Source organism: Desmodus rotundus, chromosome 5 (genome assembly GCF_022682495.2).
Source record: "Desmodus rotundus isolate HL8 chromosome 5, HLdesRot8A.1, whole genome shotgun sequence".
NCBI lineage: Eukaryota > Metazoa > Chordata > Mammalia > Chiroptera > Phyllostomidae > Desmodus > Desmodus rotundus.
The window spans coordinates 129,208,310-129,222,143 of record NC_071391.1 but is presented as its reverse complement, the minus strand read 5'-3'; positions in this window follow the sequence as shown (position 1 = coordinate 129,222,143).

Genomic DNA, 13,834 nt, shown 5'->3' with positions numbered 1-13,834 from the left:
CCTATCCCCATACATTAAAATATTTTTATTCTCTAGCCTCTTTTATGGTTTTCCCTTTTTGTTGTTTTCTGCATTTTTAAATGTTTTCATTTTATTTTTTAATTACAGTTTATATTAAATATTAATTTGTATTAGTTTTAGGTGTGCAGCATAGGGGTTAGACAGTCATATACTTTACAAAGTGTCCATCCGCCCCCATATTTCCAGTACTCATCTGGCCCATACATAGTTTATTACAATATTGCTAACTATGTTCCCTCTACTGCGCCTCACATCCCAGTGACGAAACTGTAACAGACTCTTAGACACAGAGAACAGACTGATGGTCGCCAGAGTGGAGGGAGCTTGGGGGACTGAGTGGAAAAGGTGAAGGGGTTAAGAAGTACAAATTGATAGTGACAAAATAGCTATGGGGTGTTTTCTGCATTTTGAAAATCATATGCCTATGTGTAGATTTTAAAATATTTATCCTCATAGTTTTCTCTGAGCTTTCTGTGTGTGTTGTTGGGGTTTTGTCATTATTTTTTGAAATTTTCGGTTATTACTTCAGATGTTTTCCTTTCTCTCTTCTTCTGGTATACCTATTATGTACGTGTTACAGCGTTTTTAACTGCCCCACAATTCATGGATATTCAGTTTCTTTTTAATTTCTTTTTTTGTTTTGTTCCATTTTAGTTTGGTATCTTTCTATTGACATATGTTCAGTTTCACTGATTATCTCCTTTGTCTAGTCTGTCTATTCTGGAGTCCACCCAAAGCAGTCTTCTTTTCCCTTTGATCATTTCTCATGGTGTCAGTTTCTTTATGTACATAACCCACCTGTTCTTGCACATTACCCACCTCTTTCATCAGCACCCTGAGAATATTAACTATAGGAATTCTAAAACCGTTGACTGACAATCACAAATTCTCTGCCATATGTGAGTCTGGTTCTGTTATTTGCTTTGTCTCTTTATACTGGGATTTTCCTTGCCTTTTCGCAAAGCTTTAATTTTTTGTTGTTGCTTTGAAACTGGTCATTATAATAGTAATGGGAACTAAGGTAAAAGGCCTTACTGTGTGGTTTTATGGTTAGCCAGTCAGGAGCTGGGCTGTATTGAACGTTTGCTATGACTGGAGGTGTCAGAGGCTGCAATAGCTAGCTAATAGAGCTGTTTTTGTCTCTCCTATTTTCTTTGTATTTACCTAAAAATTCCTTTTTACATGGAGTCTGCGACTTGCTACTCTCTTAGGTGTAATTCGCTGTTACTATACTATGGTCTTATTGAAGTGGTGCTATGGTATTTAGGTAGAGAAGCATTCTATCAATGTATGCTTAAATCTCTTTTTAATGAGCCTGATTCCCCTGGGTGTGTCATTTAAGTTTCTTACCTTTTTTTTTTTTTTATTCCCTTTGTGAGACAGAAAGAAAAGAGGGGTCTTGAGCTTTCCAATAGCTCTTCTTTTAGATCGTACATGGATCCAGAAAAGTAATATCCACCAAAGCAGGCCCTGGTCACAGAATGTTTTAGATATATTTCAAAAAAGGCTACTATTTCCATGGACATATTTCAAAATGGTTACATTCCCTTATTTCTGCCTAAAGCGTGAGAAGATTTTTCTGTGGTCTTTATAATGAGAACCTTCTATGGGGCCCCTGGAAGTAAAACTCACCGAAGCACGGCTCTACCCTGCACTGCGAGACTGGGCTGCCAGGTGATACCTATCAAGCTACTTTACACTCAGCATCCAGAAACTCATCAATCACTATTTTGGTGCTTCTGACAGTGGCTTCTGCTCCCAGTGAATTGTGATTCTCTGTATTTACCCATATGTCAGTTGTTTGGGGTGACAATTTTCCTCGTAGCCTCACTTCTGTAGTCAATTTAAGAAGAGTTCTTTGATTTTGTTTCTTTTTTTCTTATTATGAGGATGCGAGTGACAGCTTCCAAACCCACAGTGAGTTAAAACAGAAGCTGGCCAACTCTTTTATTTTAGTATTTATATTTTTAATATATTTCAAAATATAATGTTTACTAGGTACATTTTTATATATTCTTTGTACTGTCAAAGAGAAAAGAAAAAGATAACTTAATTCCCTTTCTAACCCCAAACGATCCTTTCCCTTGTTGTGAAAATCTGGCGCATGCACATTTGAATGCTGAGGCAGCACTATGAAGTGGGGGTTATGGGCAGCTCTCTATCATTTCTTAAAATATGAACTGGCAGATGGCATTTTCTCTTTTCTCCATTTCATAATTCATCAAAAAACAATTAAGAGCAAATGAGTCTTAACAAATAGTTGGCACGCTCATTTCTGTGATAGTTATTTTTATAATAATCAGAGCTCATTATAACATGTTTAAAAAAACTTTTAATGTTTATTTAGCATTGTAGTTAAGTCTAGTGTTTTCATTTTCACAAAATGATAAAAATAGCCTCATGTTGATCTTTGGGTGTTTTAGAACTTAACTAATGTATAAAATATCAGCTTTTGGTTTAATATATACAGAATAAGCTATATGGCTTTTAAAACATCTTTGATGAATCTGTATGTCATAAAGCTAATGATACTTAAGCTTTAGCGTATCTTTCTTTAATGCCTTCATTCTCAGTTCCAACCGGGGCCTTAATAATTTGTTCACCTAGTCACATGGCGGGTAACAGGAAGCTTTAGATTTTCATTTCATAGGCTTCTCCACATGGCTATGTAAGTGTCCTTATGGCCCAGCAGCTGGCTGAGCCAGTGGCACATGACATGAGACACAGCAAGGAGAAAGTAAGTCACAGTGCCTTTTATATAACCTTGTTTCCACGTCTCTACTACCTTCGCTTTGCGCTAAGTGTTATAAGTGAATCGCTACATGAGGTCCACACTCAAGGGAAAAGGAAGTAGGCATCATGTCTTGAATGGGAAGAATATCAAAGAATTTTAAATTATCATGCTATGTATCAGAGCTCTCTTTCTTGATGGTTATTGTTTTTAGTTTCCCTGGGATGCCATAAAAAATTACTGCAAACTGGGTAGCTAAATCCAACAGAAACGTATTTTCTGACAGTTCTGGAAACTAGGCATCCGAAATCAAGTTTTAAGTGGTGTCATGCTCCTACTGAACATTCCATGAAAGAATCGTTTCTTGCCTCTTCCCAGCTTCACTTGGCTCCCAGAATTCCTTGGCAGGTACTTGTATCACTCCAATTTCTGCCTCTATTTTCGCATGGCTTTCTTCCCTCAGAACCTGTCTGCTGTAGGTCTCCCTCGCCTTTCCTCATAAAGAAGCTAGGTATTGAACTTAGGCCCACCTTAACCCAGCGTGACAGCATCTCACTTGCCTACATCTTCAAAGACCTCATGTAAACAGATCATACTTACAGGCACTAGGGGTTAGAACTTGAATATATCTTTCAGGGGAAGATAATGTAACCTGCTAAAGATACTGTACTTAATAGTATTTATTGGAATTCCTTCTTGTAGAGAACAACCATTTATGTAATGCAGAGTTTGCACATGACTCTAAAAGTTTATATAAAAAAGAAAATTGACAGCCATTTCCAAATTTAACAGCAATCGTAAAAAGTTACAACTGTACCAATAATGTGCTATGAAGCTAAAAGAAGTTTTCCAAACTGTCAAAACTGAAAAAGAATTGATTAACATAGCCAGAGGAAATATAACTTTTTTTGCTTTTTATGAGAAATATGATGATAAAAATACCATATGAGAACAAAGAGCATACAACCAAAAAATAAGGAAAAAGATTATAGAATTATGCCAAACAGATAATTAACACAAAATTTTTAAGGTGGGACTTTTTTGGGTTTGGTGATGTTGTGGCATTTGAAATATTTTGTAACTTATAATTTGTTATTATTATTTCATTGCAAAATAAATACACACTTTTGTTTCTAATTTTGTATTCATTATCTTATAAACCTAGGAGACCCAAAATCAGTTCTGACTCCCCTTTAGGCATCTCGCTTAATGTACCTGGTTTTGTAGAACGTTTTAGGTAAAGGGGTACAAAATAATAGGAATTTGAAGACACTTTGCTTTATTACACATTGTTAAAAATTAGGTGAGTGAATTCATGAACTAATAGAAGAATACCATTCTCTTACTATTAGGCAGTCTAAGATAATCATTTAAGAAAACAAAATAGAGTCTGAGAAACCTAGAGAATTAACCTATTTTTTTTTTCATTGTTAAATGTCAAGACGTTGATAAAGCTTTTCCTTCACAGGAAAGTATTTTCCCATGAATAATGTACACCCATGTTTTTGGCCCAAACTTTCAGGGAAAAAATATTTTGTTTTAAATTTTTAATTCAATTATTTATTTACTTATATTTAGATACTTGTTTTTTGTATTATAAAGAAATCTTAGCATTTGTTTTTTTTAATTAATTAATTTATTTTTATTCAGTTACAATTGTCTGCATTTTCTCCCCTTCCATCCACCCCACCCCAACCAGACCCACCTCCCTCCCCCACCTCTACCCTCCCCCTTGATTTTGTCCTTGTGTCCTTTATAGTAGCTCCTATAGACCCCTCTCCCCACTATACCCTCCCCACTCCCCTGTGACTATTGTTACAATGTTCTTAATTTCAATGTCTCTGGTTATATTTTGTTTGCTTTTTTCTTTTGTTGATTATGTTCCAGTTAAAGGTGAGATCATATGGTATTTGTCCCTCACTGCCTGGCTTATTTCACTTAGCATAATGCTCTCCAGTTCCATCCATGCCATTGCAAAGGGTATAAGCTCCTTCTTTCTCTCTGCTGCATAGAATTCCATTGTGTAAATGTACCATAATTTTTTGACCCACTCATTTGCTGATGGGCACTTAGGTTGCTTCCAGTACTTGACTATTGTAAATTGTGCTGCTATGAACATTGGGGTGCATAGGTTCTTTTGGATGGGTGTTTCAGGGTTCTAAGGGTATAATCCCAGCAATGGAATTGCTGGGTCAAAGGGCAGTTCCATTTTTAGTTTTCTGAGGAAATTCCATAGTGTTTTTCACAGTGTTAGCATTTGTTTTTGAACACATTATGGTATAAGAAATTTTATATGACAAATAATGACAAAACATAAGAAGAGATACAAGGTACAAGAAATTTTGTGTACCAGCACCATCCATGTATAAGGTGCGTCCTTATTTTTCCCTCAAAAATTCAGGTAAAAAAGTGTGCATTTTTTTGTACTGTAATTTATTTTTTAATTTTTTATTTTTGAGTTATAAGTATTTTTATTTTCATGCAAAATATGGTAACTTGTTAATAATTTAAAATCCTTGAAATTCAAACTCTTTAAAAAAGATGACTTTAAAAACTATAATCCTGGATTGTATAAGAGTAGTTTTATGAGATTTAAATCCTATGTTTACATGAAATATATGCTCAGCATTTGGCCATTTTTACGGTGCTTAACATATTTGAACTTTCAAATATGAGTCATTATTACTTAGCAAATTGCATAAATTTTTCTTGAAGTGTGCAATTTGGGTATGTTGTTGTTCCAAGGTAATCCAACTTATCTGAAAGCAAAAAGAAAGCATTTGGTTCTTTTATAAAAATTATACATAAATTTTATCCCATACAAAAGTTATTGTAAGCACCATAAACAACAGGAATGTAGAATCTGAATAAGACTGGTAACAAGTATCTCAAAAGATAGTCGGCCAGTAGAAAGGACATATGCTCAAACTATGTAACAATAAAATTTCATCAAGTCTTCAATGAATAATCCTCAATAATACTTTTTAAGATATATTTTTATTGAATTTATTGGGGTTACATTGATTAAATAAATGAGTTTCAAGGGTTCAATTCTCTAATGCACCATCAGCATACAATACTGTGTTTTCACCACCAATAGTGTAGTCTTACTCTGTCATCATCTGTCCCCTTTACCACCTTCTACCAGCCACCAACCCCCTTCCCTCTGGTTATCATCACGCCGATGCCTGTGTCTATGAGATATTTTTTGTGTGCGTTTAATCCCTTCACCTGTTTCACCCAGCTCCACAACTTACCCCTGACAGCTGTCAGTCTGTTCTCTGTATCTATGAGTCTCTTTCTATTTTTCATTCTTATTTTGTCCATTGGATTCCACATACAAGTGAAATCATGTGGTACTTATCTTTCTCTACTGGCTTATTTCACTGAGCATAATAAACTCTAGCTCCATTCATGCTGTCAAAACAGTAAGATTTCCTTTTTTAGAGCTAAATAGTATTCCACTGTATAAATGTACCACTTATATTTTTATTCACTCATCTACTGATGAGCATTCAGTTTGCTTCCAAATCTTGGCTGTTGTAAATAATGCGTGAATGAACATAGGGTGCATGTATTCTTTTGAATCAGTGTTTCAAGTTTCTTCAGATATATTCCAGAAGTGGAATCACTGGGTCATAAGGCAGTTCTATCTTTAAAGTTTTGAGGAAACTCCATACTGTTTTCCACAGTGACTGCCCCAATCTACATTTCTACCAACAGTGCCTGAGGGTTCCCTTTTCTCCACATCCTCTCTGACACTTGTTTGTTGATGTGTTGATGATAACCATGCTGACTATCATCAACCAATGTAACCCCAATAAATTCAATAAAATATATATTTTTAAATATTATTGATAATTATGGATTGAAGACTTGATGAAATTTTATTTTTATATAGTTTGAGCATGTATCATTTCTCATTATAGTTTTAATTTGCATTTCCCTGATGATTAGTGACATTGAGCATCTTTTAATATGTCTATTGGTCATCTGTATGTCCTCTTTGGAGAAGTGTCTTCTCAGGTCCTTTGCCTATTTTTTAATTGGATTATTTTTTTAGTGGTGAATTGTATAAATTTTTCATACATTTTAGATGTTAACCCCTTATCAGATGTATCATTGGTGAGTATGTTCTCACATTCAGTGGGTTGTCTTTCATTTTGTTGAGGGTTTCCTTTGCTGTGCAAAACCTTTTTGGTTTGACTTAGTCCCATTTGTTTACTTTTTGTTTGTTCCCCTTGGTCAAGGGAACATATTGCAAAAAATATTGCTACAAGAATTGTCTGACATTTTACTGCCTATGTTTTCTTCTAAGATTTTTGTGGTATTGAGACTTAAAAGTTTTTTTATAAGTTATCTGTTTTGAGTTTACTTTTGTGTGTGGTGTAAGGAGATGGCCTAGTTTATTTTTTGTGTGTAACTGTCCAGTTTTCCCAACACAATTTATTGAATAGACTATCTTTACCCCATTGTATGCTCTTGCCTCCTTTGTCAAATATTAATTGATGAAAAAGGTGTGGATTTATTTCTGGGCTCTCTCTTCTGTTCCATTTATCATTTTGTGAGTTTTTATGCCAGTATCATGTTGTTTTGATTGCTGTAGCTTTGTAGTATAATTTGAGATCAGGTAACATGATACATACAACTTTCTTCTTTTTTCTCTGGATTACTGAGGCTATTTGGGGTTGTTTGTAATAATTCTAACCTCAATATCAACAAAGAATGTGCATATTTTATCTCTGTTTTAACTCATCTTCAAAATGACAAAAGAAATAATTACTTTACAAAATTATTAGATGGATTAAGAATGGTAAATCCAGAAAATGTAATGTTTTCTGATATGAAATCTCAAAAAATGCTAATTTATTTAGCATTTTATACACTTCTTAGCCTATTGTTTCTGTATCAAAATGCCTTTACAGATGGTAAGTCTTGGGTATACAGAAGGTAGTATAAACTTGAATAACATTAAGCTAAAACCTGATTTCAGATGGAACTCACCAAAAGCTTCATGATAGTGGGTGAGAATGATGTAAAATGTCTGGAAAAAAGGCCACACAGAATATTCTCATGTTTAATCTGAAAGAAATGAGATGTGCAGGTGAGCCACAGATACACCGTTGATACAGAGCAATTTGAGATTTGTTTTCAACGATAAGCCGTTATTTTTTTCTTCTCAGTTTTGTACTCATGTGAAAAGTGTGTGGCAAACCAGTCCTCTGAAAAATAGCATTAAATGTAATTGATATTTAAGTAGTATATTAGGCCTATGATCAAATAGATAAAATACAGAAATTTACAGCTGCTGATTCTCACTAAAATCTGAGCATAAACATGGTAAAGAAAAATAGAGAAAAAGCCTTCTTGTACCTGAAGATCATTCAAGCTTTAAGGATGAAAAAGCCATTTAGGTTAACTGGTTTATCTTATTGAGAACTTAGATTACATCACCCTGCATTAATCAGAATGTCTTAAAATGACAATTTTAAGTGGCTCAAGAGGCAGGAAACACTTGACAGCATTGCTTTGGAGAGTCAGTCATATCATCTGGCATTTTGGTTTTCAAATTGTACTTACATGTACTTTTTTCACTTTCCAAGTTTCAAGTTGGTACTAAATTTATGATTTAGTGTATTATACTATTGACATAATAGTAATAGCTAACATCAACAAATATACATCAATGTACATATATGCTGTGGGTAAGGGTTGGTGTTAGGTTCATTACTCTCCTAATCCTCTGAGAGAAATTGATTCTTATCCAAATTTTACAAATAACACTAAAGAATGAGATAAGACACTTCTCCACAAGATAGAGATTAGCACGCACTGAACCAGAGCAATGATTCAAACCCAAGTCTGCCTGGCCTCATGGATAATGCTTGTAAAATGACATGAAATTGAAACGTTCTGTGACAGCAACTTTCTTTATCAGTGATTACTTTCAGCTGTCTTCACAATTCTGCCTCCAAAAGATATCACACAATGTGACAGATATAGCACTTCAATAGAAAAGGCTCAATAAAACAGATCTAGTGAATAGCTCCCTTAGTAAAAGAACAATATTAACGCTTTCTCAGACATTTCAGAAAGAAATTTTGATTTAAAAGTTTCTATGCTTAAATATGGATGGAACTGGAAAGCATTATGCTAAGTGAAATAAGCCAGGCGGTGAAAGACAAATACCATATGATCTCACCATTAACAGGAACCTAATCAACAAAACGAACAAGCAAGTAAAGTATAAAAAATACATTGAAATTGAGAACAGGCTGAAAGTGACCAAAAGTGAGAGGGGAGGGGATAATGGCGTAACAGGGTGAAGGGTTTACAGGAACAATTATAAAGGACACATGGACAATAACAAGGGGGGGGATGGAAAAAGGGGAGGGAGGTGAGGAGGTCTGGGGTGGTGGAGAGGGGAGGGGGAAAAGGCAGAAAACTGTACTTGAACAATAAAAAAAATGTTAAAAAACTAAAAATACAGTGTTCATTATAGGGTTATTAGAAAACACAGATACATTTTAAAAAGCAAATAATGTCCTACAATGGTACCTTTGTTCTTTTTTGATTATTTAAAAAATATCTTTATAATTAAAAGTTATGAAGAATGTTTACAAAAATAAAAATAAAAAATAAAATTTCTATGCTTAAATAAACATAAATAGACTAGATGAAGAGTTGGTATTTTCTTCTTGCAAAATTTCACTTATTTGTGGACCAGTATATGGTCAATTTCTACAAGTGTTTCTGACTATAAAGAATGGAGATATTGTCATAGTTGGATACACTGATCATTATATTGGGTTGACCAAACAGTCTATATGTTTTTTTCCATAAAATAAAAGAGACATTTTTGATTTTCACCAATAACTGTATTTATTTGGATATTTTGAGTATGTCAGCCATCTCCCATGTTGCATAACATTGATTGTTCTCAATTAATGTCTCGATTTGTTCACTGTCAACTTCAACTGGCCTCCTAGAATATGCAGCATTGTCCAGAGGGAAATCTCCAGCATGAAACTTCACAAACTACTGATTTTTAATTTTTTATTGTTGTTCAGTTACAGTTTTCCCCATTTCCTCCCCATTACTCTCCCATGACCTACCCACCCCCACCTACTATATTCAATCCTCCCCCTGTTGTCTTTGTCCACCGGTCCTTTATACAAGTTCTTTGACTCCACCCTTCCCCTTCTTTCCCCATTATCCCCCTCCTCACTCCCCTCTGGTCACTGTCAGTTTGTTCTTTATTTCCATGTCTCTGGTTCTGTTTTGATCACTTGTTTGTTTTGTTGATTAGGTTCCACTTATAGGTGAGATCATACGGTATTTGTCTTTCACTGTCTGACTTATTTCACTTAGCATAATACTCTCCAGTTCCATCCATGCTGTTGTGAAGCATAGGAATTCCTACTTTCTTTCCACTGTGTAGTATCCCATTGTGTAAATGTACCATAGTTGTTTGATCCACTCACTTACTGATGGGCACTTAGGCTGTTTCCAGCACTTGAATATTGTAAATAATGCTGCAGTGAACATAAGGGGACATATATTCTTTTGAATCTGTGTTTTGGGTTTATTTGGATATATTCCTAGAAGTGGAATCACTAGGTCATAAAACATTTCTATTTTTAATTTTTTGAGATAATCCCATACTGCTTTCCACAGTGACTACACCAATCTGCATTCTCACCAACAGTGTGAAAGGGTTCCCTTTTCTCCACATCCTTGCCAACACTTATTGTACACATGGAGTATGTAAAAAGATGTATCAATCTGGGATTAGTTGTATCATCACAATTATCATCATTATCATCTTCAACTTTAATTCACACTGTCATTCTAGAAGACTACATTTTTTCTAGAAACTTATTCTTTGTATTAATACAGTCAATATGATATACATTGTGCCCTGTTTAATTAAAATTAAAAATCTGATTTTTTTAAGTTTGAGGAAAAGCTATTTTATTTTCTTCCTCTACATTTCCATTCTCTCTGCCAACTCAACTTACAAGAGAGGGCTCTAAATTCCTTGGCTTATTTTATCCTTAAAATATCTAATGAAGTTAGGAATCATTTGGTGTTTGAGAAGGCTGAGTGGATTATATATAAAGGCTATAATATAAGTACCTGTCTCAAAAAATTCACAATCCTCCTAAATGTCTTCTCACTTCATGAAAAACGGTCATATAATAAACTCTATACTAAATAAATGTTACACATCTCAGAGCAAAGCATTTCCTTAGAACACTAACAAAGGCACTGACAAAGCTTAACGATAGATGGTACCATAGTTCAAGTTCAGGACATATGGAGGGGAGAACCTGAAATGGACAGTGACTGCTCATAGCTGAAATCCTTGTCTTAGAAACCTTATCCATGGTTAGGTACCCTGAGTAGAATTGACCATAACAGTTACAAAACCAATTGGAATTGGAGTGCAGCGAAGCTTGTGATGTGGAAAAGGATGATGCTAATGCATCCAAAAATAGTCTGGTTACAACAGTTAAAGTATAACTTTTTACTGTGGTTGAAGTAGTACATTATTGACAATTGAGGTGTGGGGCACAGCTATGCACAGTCAGTAATTGCCTCTGAAATCGAAAGTGAATGTTGCAGCAAGATAAAGAATTTGCATTTAAATAAGAAAAATCAAGTCAGCATTATCTTTGGATTAGGCTTTCTAAACATTGCTTATATTCCATATTTTTCTTCTTTAAGGTTTGTTTTTTTCACCTAGCTACAGAGATTAGCATCAGAAAAACAAACTCAGTGATGCGATTCTGTATCATTCTCATAATTTGGAATAGTGAATTTGGGAAATAGTGAAAAGATAGTTACAGGAAGAAAATAAGAAGTAATCTAGTAATACTTAACTAATGAAGGAATATTCTAGAATGATTACTGTGCTCCAAAAAAATACAGTTGTGATAATCAATGTGCCACATAATTTGCATGATAGTTGTTTGCACTTTAAAAAAATCTCATGTGCCTTTCACTATTTCTATATGCATAAGAGTTCTTTCCATAAATGCAATTCTGACCTTATTTGCATACTTGATAAGGGGAATACATTTACATTAAGAGACTAAAACCAAATGTGCAGGCTAGTGAAGACCATGAGCATTTATGACTAATATATATATATATAATTATTTTTTGAAACTATAATTATAAAAGGTATTAAATCAAGCAAATGCTGGATCATCACATGATGATATTCAATATTTAATGTATCAGGTTGATAATAGATTTGAAAATTTATATCATTAAGGATATACAACTATTCCTATTTATATAAAGTATAGTCAGTAACTGTATACCTGTTATTTTTGTTTTCAATTTTTAAATTATTTTATTGTTGTTCAATTACAATTGTCTGTATACAACTGTTATTGATGTAAGTTGAAAGATGCAAGTCCTAACATCTTAATGCCATACATCACATAGAGTATTTAAAAATGTGGAAAATCCCAAATTATCATTATGTCAAAAAGTTTACTTATATTGGTGCTTCATTTTTTAAACAATAAATTATTTTTAAAAATCAAAATACTTGGAATTATTTTAAAGATGACTTACAGAACATGAATTTCTATCCCTTAGAAAACTGGAAAAAATGTTGCTATTATTTTTGCATTTTCAAAGAAAAAATTTCACAATAGCCTGGAAAATAAGAAAGGGTACAAAGAGCAGGAGAAAAATAACGATACATTTTCAGAAGTCAATTAAGAAAATTGGTTTCCCCTCTAGTTCTTACTCTCACAAAGAGGTGAGTCAGCATGAGTTACTAGCTTTTCCTCTTGGAATTAACTCTACACAAACTATAAAAGGAAAGAAGGACCCATGATGGAATAATATTTGTGTTTCAGTAAATTTTTTCAAATCTAGAGAGTATCATTTAGGTTACTGATTCTGATTCAGTGCAGGCTACTTAGAAGTCTTTAAATGATAGATAATTGATAATAATGTAGAATAACACTTACCCATGGACAGGCAAATTCTGATCTATCCAATTGGCTTCCTTAGTCCCTTGTGGAACAAATAGCTTTGCTCTATTTGCATATTTATTTAACTACCCCAATCTTTAAATGTGTCTTTCATCAGATTCTCTTTTTTTAACTGATACATTTTATTTTCTTGTTTTAGTTTTGAAGCAATATTGACCAGAAAGTACAGAGTCTCATATACTCCCTGTTCGTACATATTCTTAAACTCCTGTCCTAGAGACAGCCCCACATCATAATAGTATATTTGTTAATGTGATCAACAAACATAGACACATCATCAGCACTCAGTAGAGTTCACTCTTGGCATTGCACCTTCTGTGGGTTTTAAGAATTGTATAATGGCATGTATCAAAACCCTCTGTGCTCCACCTATTCATCCTTCCCCCAACTCCAGGAAACCACAGATCATTTTACTTTCTACACAGTTTTGATTTCTGAAATGTCACATAATTGGAATCGTATAGTATATAGCCTTTCCTCATTGTCTTTTTTCACTTAGCAAATATGTAGTTAGGGTTTCTCCATGTCTTTTAATAGTATTTCCTTTGTTGATGAATTCCATTTTATGAATAAACCACAGCTTGTTTACTCATTCAAAGATTAAGATATGGTGTTCATCTCTGCACTGCCCACTTTTAGCAAGTATCCTGCTAAGTCAGTTTAGCTGGACTCCTCCCTTCTCCTTATCCAACCTCCCTCCATATCTAGTCAGTTTCCTCACTCCTACCCTCTCCAGGTGATGTCTGACCTCCCAGGATGCCTGTCTTCAGCAGCATGCTGCTGGGCCACTTTACCCCAATCTTCTGACTCAATGTTTCCTAAGTGATTTTGAATAATAAAAAACAGTTTTTAGAAATTGTGAATAAATCTGCCATAGATACCCATGTGCAGGCTTTATATAGGCACACATTCATTACATTTGGCTAAGTAACTGGTAGGGATAGTTAGATTCTGTAGTAAATTATGCTTAGATTCATAAGGGACTGCCAAAGTGTCTTCCACAGTGTCTGCACAGTTTTGCATTTTCACTAGCAATAAAGGAGAGTTCCTGTCATTCCACATC